Consider the following 9,367-nt stretch of genomic DNA (forward strand, 5'->3'; position numbering starts at 1 on the left):
TGGTCTTGCTCAATACTATATCCTCAGTGGCTACAATACTGACTGCAACATCGTAGGTACTCAATAAATATTTATAAAGCAAAGTCTTATTTAATCCTGGTAAAGACCCCAAAAGGTATCTTATTGGTTTTGTTCCCTGCTGTCTTCAGCACCTAGAATCATCCCTGGGACAGTTTAGGCACTCAAATATTTTTCAAAAGAATGAAGATAAGTGGTATTAATTCACATTTTATTGCTGGGCAAAACAATTTAAGTACAGAGGTTTTCACTAAGTTTCACCGGCTTGTAAATATTGACTCTAGGACCATAACTCAGGTGTCTTCTTCCCAAATATCATGTTCTTTGCCCTGTACTTTACACCTTCCCTCATATTACCCCCAGGGAGCCCCTGAATGTGCTGGGGAGGTGTGGTGGGGGACGAAGTCTGGGAAGTAGGTTAGGGTAAGGGAAGCAGGAGCTTCAGCCCTGAAGATACTCAGGAATCCTGCTCTCCTGGGAGAGTCAAACCTAATACAGGAATGTGAGTACGGATGTGATCCTAAGAGACACAGAGGCAGAGAATGTGGTCGGGGAGAATGGAAGGGGGAATTGGCATGAAGTGTGTGATTCCACGGTTCAGTGTTCATTGGGGTAACACAGCAACGACCAGCACCCGGAGACAGCGAGAGCTGGGGGAGGTGTGGACACTGCACACAGATGCTCTTGACATGCTCTCCAGGTAAACAAACCGTTGGGCCCTGTGAGCTGCGGTCATACGGCAGGGTCACAGAACCCACAGATTAGGCTCAGAGATCCCCACACTGGGTCTGCAAAGGCGCGGTGGATGGTGGATGGACCGCGTACCCCCACAGCACCCCAACCCTGCATGCGTGCACTCCTGGGCACACCGACACACGTTCACAGCAGTGTCTGCAAGGACCCCGCACTGCAAACGGTTTGGGGCCATCAGCTTGGGAGGACCCGTGCTCCTTTAAGTGGTGCTTTCATCTGTTTCTTTAGTTTCTAATGCTCTCCTTTACTATCTTCTTCAGGGGTGCTTCTCCACGATCTTTGCGAGTCTGCTCTAGACTTCCAGTAGATACACGCTGGGGTTTCTTACTCTCCCCTACGTCTCTTCAGCTCATAGTTACTCTTTCCTTCCTTTTATCTCTCTTCATGGACTTTTGGGTACTTTGGGGGAGCCACCTTCTACCTCACTAACTCAACTCTCTCTGTTCTGCTGTTAACTTTTCCATTGACTTGTTCATACTGGAGACTAGTTGCTAAGTCCTTAAAGATATATTTGATTTTTTAGAAAACCTTCCTGTTTTTCTCGTACTGTTCTTTTCATGAGGGTTTCTCTCCCCCCTCCCTTTTCTTTAGCTCATTTAATATTTTTGGCATACTTCTTTTATTATCTCTTTTACCTTATTTCGCTATCTGCAATTCTTGGGAGGTGACTTTTCTTATTGTGCCTGCTGACAAGGAACGTGTACTTGTCTTATGTCCTCCTCTCTGTACAAAGTTTCATTGATGTTTTATAATTGTTTCCCTGTGACGGTCCCATCTGACCTAGACCATGGGGGAAATTTATGGAGAACCGTTTTTGCGTTTGCTTCTGGCAAGTTCCTAGGAATGTCCAGGGCCCCAGACCAGTTTTTATGTAATTCCTCAGTATGTGGCTCACACTCTAGGTGGATAACAAATATCAAGGCTTCAAACCAGTGCTTATCACAGGCCTGGGGGTAATTTCTCTAGCGTGTGTGTGTGTGTGTATACATTTTTTTTTTTTTCATTTTACCAAAAGCCCTAGCAAGCTTTCTCACCACTTCCTAGGGCCTACAGCAGGGTTTTCTTGGCCTTTTGTCATAGACTTTACACCTGTTAGAGGATCCAGCTTTATGAAGGGGACCTCTTTTGCAAGTTCTACCTCCCGCGATCCCAAGGCCAAGTCTCCTACCCTTGCACAGGACCCTGCAAAGCCAGCCCCCAGCACCTAGGTGTAAGCAGGACCTAAACCCCCGAGAGCTACCACGGTCACTCACTCTTAGTATTACGGATTCAATGCTTCTCTTTCTTAGAGGCAGGTTTGAGCTTGACTGTATCATCTTTAGGTTAAATTTATAAGTTTTTAAACTATGTGTTGGGATGGGAGGGCAGTCCCTGTTACCTTACTGTGTTTTAGAAATTGTTCACACTACAGTGTTTGATATTGTTCTAAGCAGCTGGATTGGAGAAGAGCATTTACAATGATGTCCTGTCCTGAAGGAGTCATTCAAAATGGGGAAGGGTCTGAGGTCATCAGAATGAAGAACAGTTTAAGGGACTAGCCAGACTAGCCAGGGTCTGAAGGTCCGACCTTCAGAAATGGGCATTCATTCACTTCCCAATTGCCTTGGCAGATGGCATTAGGCCCCATGTGTGAAAGTTACCAGAAGACAAAATGTAGCTTAACACAAGACTGAGACAATTTTATAGCCCCTGGAGTGATTCAGTAAAAGATGGTCTGATTTTGTGTGTGTGTGTGTGTGAGCTCTGCCCACAGGGGGCCCCACACTAGACCTGGATGACCATCTGCCAAATATGCTGATAAAGAAATTACTGTATGGAGTGAGGTCTTGCGATCCTATGATTCTCGGACTTGGGGAGCTTTCATTCTTCTTGTCCCCCCACCCCCAGCCCCGTCCTTCCCCCTCTCCTTCCTGCCCGCCCTGCATCCCCCTTCCCCCCTTTCCTACTTTCTCCTCCCTCTGCTCCCTGCTCTATCTCCTGCCTCCCTTCTGCTCCTGCCCTCATCCTGAAAATGGAAGTTATTTAAACAAAACGGGGTTGATACTGTGCTTTAGCAGAGCTCAGGCCTGACCCTCCGGGGAGTTTCTCTTCCACTCACAGCCCAGACCCATCGTGGGGGATGACAGGTCAACCAAAGTCCAAACCAGTGAGGGGAAGGAGCTTAAGGAAGTGAGCCTGCCTTCCGTGGTGTAAGGCTTTCACACTAGGGTCTGCCTCGCGGTTACTTGTCCAGGACCCCACGAAGCTCTAGATGCTTGTTTTTCTCTTTGGTTCCACAACAGCCTGATAAGGTCGTTACCCAGATTCACAGATGAGAAAACCAGGACGTGGGAAAGCACAGGGACCTGCCCGAGGTTAACGGTCTTAAGTGTGAACCACATGCCAGATTTCAAAAGCTTCCACATACAAAGTAATGTGAGATACCGCATTAATAATTTTTAAAAGTACTGATGGCGTGCTAAAATGTCCATATTTGGGGTGTATTGGGCTGAATATATTACAATGAATCGTACCTGGGTTTTTTGTTTGTTTGTTTTTACCTGTTTTAACATGACTACCAGGCACGTTTCATTTACATATGTGTCTTCCATTCTATTTTTATCAGACAAGGCTGTTCTAGACCCAGAATCATTCTAACTTAGGCACGCAGGATGAAGAGCTGTGCAGAGCCGCGCTCGCCCCCCAGACCTGACACACCGAAGTCTCCCTGGCTTCCTTGTGTGCGGCTGCCCATCCCGGGGCTGATGTGCAGGCACCACCCTGCCCCAGGCCATGCAGCGCCGGTTCCGGAAAGCCACACTGCGGCCATCAGCGCTGCTGGCCGGCCCCCAGGCTCCGCATGCCCCCCTCCCTCCAGTCCAGCGCGCCCCGCGGTTCTGGCAGCCCTGCTCTGTTCTCCGTTCCACCTGCTGTTCTCTAAGAATCCCAGGAGGGGAAAAAATACTCACAAAAGATGCTACCTATTTGCTGACCATACAGACACTTTGGTCCTCCGCCATAGCTGTAACTTTTTCGTTTATAATTAAAAATATATTAAAAATAGTTGCGTATTTTAAGTTCTTATACATGTGCAGATAAAGCTACCGGAAGGGAAATCTCTAAAATGTTCCCAGGGTTTTCTCTGAATAAAGATATAAACAGGGGACTTTTGTTTCAGTTTTATGAGTTTTCTGAAATGTGTACAATATACATACGTTGTTTTGATAATCAAAGGGAGGGAGGAAAACTTCAATTTATAATCAAACAGCCAAGCCTGATAAAGCACAGGAAGCAAAGTCTTTTTCCCGTGCCTACGAAGAGAAGGGAAGAGGGGGTTTTCTGTGAGTTCTGCTAACCCCAAGAACATAAACAAGCTGCTGGCTGATTCTCTAGAAGCATCTTCAGGGGGCCCATCTGCAGAGGCCTCCCGGTGGGAGGAGGAGGAGGTAGCCCAGGAGCTTTACGATGGCAACAGATAGATCATCAATAAACAGAGGAGGATTTCCTGGGTAGGTCTGCCTCCAGCAAGGACCAGATGAGGTCACAGAGCCCAGAACATGTGTCCCTTCCTCTTGAAGCACCAGCCACCCCACCCCAGACACATACATGACCAAAGACATGGGGCATTTGAGGAAAAGCAGCAGAGTCCCCAAAGACACCTAAGGACCAACATGGTTTCCTACTCCACCCCCAGTGTGCGTCCCTTGCCTTGGTGTCCCTCCGGGCAGTCAAGCTGCTTGTGAGCGAATCAGCTCCGGGTGTGTCTGAGTCATCAAGGGCCAGGGTGTCAGGCAGGAAGCAGCACAAGCCATCCGCACTCAGCAGGTGCTTCCTCCATGTCCATGTCCATACCCACATCCCAACAGCATCCCACCGGCTGAGGAATCTAGGGGATGTACCAGAAATGCCAATCACTCCACTCCCCCTCACCCCCACCCCTTAGCCAGGAAAGTGTACGGGAAAGAGGAATCGTAAGAAAGACCCTGGTTCTCTCATCTGCTCTGTCACTTAGAGCAGTGAGACTCGGGACATGCTGCTTGTTTCGCTTGCGGTCAACGTGCCTCTCGTGGGAGGGTCAGCGCCACCTTCCGAAGAGGCAACCTCGCAGAATCCGGGAATGCTCCCTCGGTTCAGGACCAGGTGAAGTGGGCCTCCGAGGTCCTGTTGACCTCTCCCGCAGCTTCCCGCAGCCCTGCCCTAAAATCCCCTCCTAATAATCATTGTGATCAGGAAAAGGATGAAGGCCTAGCTTAGGACAGTCACTCTCCTGACCTACAGCTTTCTCCAAACACACACCTGCTTCCCTCCCCCGACAAGGCTCACTCGTGACAATCTTAATCACGTTTTTGCACCTTCTCGGAGCTCTTCTGCATGTTTCAAATGCGCATGTGGCCCAGGGAAAAATTTCAAGGGGCCTGGAAAGAACCCTCAGGCCTAAAAGAACAGAGGATAAATGAATCCGTTTGCAACAGGAAAAGTTGAGGTTAGACTCTGTAAGACCTCCTTCAAATAAAGCTCAAGAAGTACCATCGCTCCTTTTAAGTAAACTGTTCCCTTCCTGCTTCTCCGTCCATCACACAGTTTCCTTTCCCAGCAGCTTGGTTCTCCGGTAGGGTTTACGAATCACCTGGGAAGATTCGGTGTGCAGCCCCAGGGAAATCCCAGCATGAGGACAGCAGAAAGCCTGACTCCCACTGACAAAAAGAGCTGGGGTGATTTCAGCATCCAGCTAATCTGATCCTTTCATTTTTTAAGTGAAAATGAAATGCATCGAGAACTGTTTCGTGATAAAGACTCTAAATCCCACCTCCTGAATCCCAGAGCAGTCTTTTTTTTTTTTTTTTAAGATTTTATCCATTTATTTGAAAGAGAGCACATGAGAGAGAGAGAGAGCACAGGCACAAGCAAGGGAAGGGGCAGAGGGAGAAGCAGGCTTCCCACCGAGCAGGAAGCCAGATGTGGGGCTCGATTCCAGGACCCGGGGACCACGACCCAAGCCGAAGGCAGACGCCCACTGACTGAGCCACGCAGGCGCCCCACCAGAGCAGCCTTTTAGACACGTGTGTGAGAAGGGTAAAGAAAGACTGGCAACAATAGAGGCCGTGGCAGAGAACATGGCCCTGCAAGGAATCAGGCAGGAGGACGAGGGACGGTTTCCGGGGCGCCTACATCTGTTAGGGGAGACATACCAGAGTCAATATAGCCAGAAGGACAGAAAATGAGCAGAGAGCACAATGAAGGGTCTTTCCAGAGCCTCCTGAATGGGGATGTCGAACTCTGGCATCAGGATGTGCCGGAAGCCTTACGACTCCCCAACATTAAATATGGTCACATGAGAACACAGCTCCCAAACTGCAGATACGGGCCTCCTCTCAAACCTCTCTTCTTCACGAGGCCATGACTCAATGCTGATCATCCCAGAAAAGTTGCTTGCATTTCAATGCGACAAACAAGAAACGATTCTACCAGGGAAATTCTATCAGGGAAATTTGATCTTCGAGTCATACTGACTCAAGAGCTACAGAGTCCTAACATTTACTTTAATAAAAGGAAACTAAGACTAGAAGAGAAACACAGAAGCACTTCTCACAGATCCTGATACCAGATGCAATCATGCGCATCCAGCAGGCTCAGCACGCTCCCATGCAGCCAGAGACGGGCAGGCCGGCCTTGACGAGGTGACGCGTACAACCACTGATGGGTGACAACAATGGGGAAGTGATGCTCAGAGCTACGGAAGAACGATGGGGAAAAAGGAGCAAAGATGCTTAACGGGACTTAGCAGAGGTGGGCTTCAGGCTCCCTCAGCTGTTCCTTCAGCAAGTATTTATTAAGCACAGACCACATGCCAGGAGCACAAAGGTGACGAGGACATGGTCCACGCCCCCCTGGAGCCGACATTTAGGGAGATAAACGTACATCCAAACCTGCAAATATAATGCAGCAGAAATGCTGAAGCAAGGACAAACAAGCCTGAGGAGAGGCCTGCGGACTGGAGACTCAGGAAAGGCTTCCGAGGGTAGAGAAGACCAGCGTCAAGGTGCATGTGAAGGCTAAAGGCATTATGGACAAATGCCCTTTCTCATCTGCTAATGTCTTACTTACGTGCATTTGTGGCCAAGACAAGAGCGCAAAGGAGCTGATCAAAGGAAGTGGGAAAGAGAGCCGGCGCTCAAGACAAGCGGAGGCCGTGACCATAAGCACCCATGCAAGACTCACGGCCACGAGCACGAGGGAGGGGCGGCTTAACCCCGAGAGGTGCGGGGCGGTGGGGCCACACACGGAGGCTGGCAGGGACGGCCACGGCTGACCAGCGTCCTCAGCTCAAACAGAACCGCCGCCCAGACTCCGCTTTCCCTGGTAAACCAGCGAGTGTCCCCAGAGCCTGAGCGATTATCCCGCCCGATGGCCAAAGAGTATTTTCTCTCTTCAGTATCTCCTTTGATGGTTCTGTCGGGTTGCCTTCTCTCTAAAAGACGGCAGGAAAAGGGGCCCCTGGGTGGTTCAGTCCGTTAAGCGTCCGACTCCTGGTTTCAGCTCAGGTCATGATCTCCCTGTGGTGGGATGGAGCCCCGCATGGGGCTCAGCAGGAACCTGCTTGAGGTTCTTTCCCTGCTCCTCCCCCGCTCGTGTGCTTGCACTCTCTCCTCTAAAATAAATAAATAAATATCTTTTTAAAAAATAGGAGCAAGTGTTTTCTGAAAGTGAGGCTGAAATGAGACTTTAGTGTGAGATATGATTAACCCATTCTCCGAAGCAGATCTAACAGAATGCCGATCAAATGACACCTTTTGAACGTCTGAAATCTCTTGCTTCCATGGTTTTGAGACAAAAGTAAATTCACCTCAGTTTTCGATGGTATCACACTCTCAAAAATAAACATACATTTTGTTGTGAACTTCAGAAAAAAAAAAAAAAGTAATGACCAAGTTAAAGTACGTACTATGAATCAAAATAAAACCACCTTAAGTTTAAGGCGGCAAGGTCATAAATTACACTCAAATTCGGTTGCTCTTGTGGGTTTTAAGCTGGAGATGTACAAAACCAAGTATAAATATTTCAAAGTTTAATCTTCTACCATCTGCTTTTGCTCCACATGAGCGACTCTTCATTCCCACTGCCGCCACCTGACCCTAATTAGACACACTGGGCACGTTGAAAGATCAACGAGCAAGGCTGAGCTCGGGACACGCACTACTCTCACCTCCATTCTCTCTCTGACACACGCACGTGCGCCCACTCCGTTAGGACCTGTATGAGCAGCACAAGGGCAGAGAACGTGGAAACACCTTCAGAGAAAATCAGACTGAGGGCCCTGAACATGGTGCCGGATGCTGAGGATACAAAGATGAGTAAATTTAGGGCTTTTACAAAACTGCAGAGGAGACAGGCTCTGAGTCAGGTGACATACAGCCAACAAGCGACTGAGCTGGAATTCAACCCTGGGCCTGATGGACTCCGAGGCCTGCACTCTGAAATACCATGAAGACAGCCCTTCACGTGACCACCTTCAAAGGACCTACAATCTAATAGGTTAGAGAGGTTTCAAAGCACAGCAGTGTGTTTTGTTTTGACAGAAGGAGTGGACACCGGAGGAAACAGGAGGAAACTCGTCTGTTGTGGGCAGGAGAGGAGAGCTGTTAAAACTTCTTGGAAGACCTGCTCTTCCAGCTCAGTTGTGAAAAAGCAACTTTGTAGGAAAGGCCAACAGATTAGGACCACATCTCATGATGCTTATTTCCTAGTCTGGGAAACAGACAACAAGCAAGTAACTGAATTTTTTCAAGTGGTGACAATACTACAGGGAAATTAAGGAAGACACGGGGATGGAGTGATAAGGGCACTGTTTTATTTTATTTTTTTTAAAGATTTTATTTATTTATTTGACAGAGAGAGCGAGAGAGCACAAGCAGGGGGATCAGTAGAGGGAGAGGGAGAAGCAGGCTCCCCGCCAAGCAGGGAGGCCGATGCGGGGCTCAGTCCCAGGACCCCGAAATCATGACCCGAGCCTAAGGCAGATGCCCAACCATCTGAGCCACCCAGGCGCCCCAAGGGCACCGTTTTAGGTAAGGCTGTTAGAGAAGGCCTCGCTGATGAGATGAGTATCTGAGTAAAGCCCTGAACAAGGTCCCCTGAACAACAACAACAACAAAAAGTATTCCAGGGAGGGTGTGCTTGGCATGTTCACAAACAGCGATAAAATCAGGGTAGCCAGAGCAGAGTGACCATACGAAGAGAGTAGGAAGTGAGACGTGAGCAGTAAGTGGGGATCAAATCATGTAGGGGCTTGGAAAGGAATTACTTTAAGCATAAACAAAGATGAAGTTTCACTTCTTTGTGGTGGGAGCAAGGAAGGCAAATGAAGCTGGTATTAGTCACAGACCACCTTGGAGGTAAATCTACTGCCCACAGGTATTGCAAAGTATTCTTAAACTATAGAATCACAGTTATAAGATTATTTATTCTTTGGGAATCCACCCCCCTGCCCCACCACCACACTGCCTCCAATAAGACAATTTAGAGTAGACTGGAAAAAAAGATTTCTCAACAGTTCAAAAAAAAGGCAATTGTTCTGTTCCAGCTTAGTCAATCCACCAAGACATGCTCTAAAAAAAAT

This window comes from Halichoerus grypus, chromosome 7 (genome assembly GCF_964656455.1).
Source record: "Halichoerus grypus chromosome 7, mHalGry1.hap1.1, whole genome shotgun sequence".
In the NCBI taxonomy this organism is placed as follows: Eukaryota; Metazoa; Chordata; class Mammalia; order Carnivora; family Phocidae; genus Halichoerus; species Halichoerus grypus.